Source organism: Castor canadensis, chromosome 8 (genome assembly GCF_047511655.1).
Source record: "Castor canadensis chromosome 8, mCasCan1.hap1v2, whole genome shotgun sequence".
In the NCBI taxonomy this organism is placed as follows: domain Eukaryota; kingdom Metazoa; phylum Chordata; class Mammalia; order Rodentia; family Castoridae; genus Castor; species Castor canadensis.
This window is the reverse complement of record NC_133393.1, coordinates 111,647,412-111,648,496: the sequence shown is the minus strand read 5'-3', so window position 1 is coordinate 111,648,496 and position 1,085 is coordinate 111,647,412. Positions and strand designations below refer to the sequence as shown.

Genomic DNA, 1,085 nt, shown 5'->3' with positions numbered 1-1,085 from the left:
GTGCGGTCACTTCAGTAGCACATATACTAAAATTAGAACAATAAAGAGAAGATTAGCATGACCCCTGTGCAAGGATGATATGCAAATTCTTGAAGTATTCCATATTTTAAAAATAAAAATAGTTTTAAATTTTTGTACCAGTGATTTCATTTTGTCACCAAATCATATGTATTTAAACTCCTTGGACAATGTTGAGATGGTGTCAGTGTGATTCTATGCTTAGTTTTTGATTTTAATTTAAATGATTTCTTTGGCTTGTCATTTATAGTATTACTTGCTACCATTTTTAGGTACATGGTCTTCCACATTTAGGTAGTTTCCTTCTGTTTCTATTTACTTAAGGTTATAGTAGGATGGCTACTAATTTATTCAAATAATATTTGGCTTTTGTTGACATCAGTAAATATTCTTTTACTTTTTATAATAATGGATTTATTAGTGTATTTCTAGAGGTTCAAATGCTTTTTCATTCCTAATAAAACAAATCTTTCTTATTCCTAGAATTTATTTTTATTGTGATACGTTAATGAATACTATTTGCTAAATTTTGGGATAGAATTATGCATCTATATTTGTGACACTGGACTATAATTTTTACCTTTAGAAAACTAGATTTTAAATTTATTCTGGCTTCCTAAAATAAACTAGTAGGTTTCCAATGTAAATAATACCTTTAAAAAAAGAAACACAGCTATCTGTTCTTTAAAGATGTGACTCCATCTGGTACCAGGGCCTTTAAGTAGTACATTGGTTTTTGTTTTTTTTTTTTTAAATCATCATCACTATCTGTTTTAGTATGCCCATGCTGCCATTTCAAAATACCACAAACTGGGTGGCTTAAACAATAGAAGTTTATTTCTCACAGTTAAGGAAAACTGGCATGTTCAAAATCAAAGTGTCAGTTAAATTGGTTCCTGGCAAGAACTCTCTTCCTGGCTTATAGATGGCCGTGTTCTCATTGTGTTGTCACATAGAACACAGAAAGAGCATCTTGTCTTCTTATGAGGCACCTGCCCCATCACATGTGACATCGTTTAACCTTAATTATCTCTTTAAAGGCCCTCTCTGTAAATACAGTCACACTG

At 31.2% G+C, this 1,085-nt stretch overlaps 1 non-coding gene across 1 annotated transcript; it reads left to right on the top strand.

Annotated features, from left to right (window-relative positions):
• On the top strand, positions 1-109 carry LOC141426030 (U6 spliceosomal RNA). Its single transcript, XR_012451143.1, has one exon. It is a non-coding gene; the product is annotated as a U6 spliceosomal RNA (small nuclear RNA).
• The last annotated feature ends 976 nt before the right edge of the window (positions 110-1,085 follow it).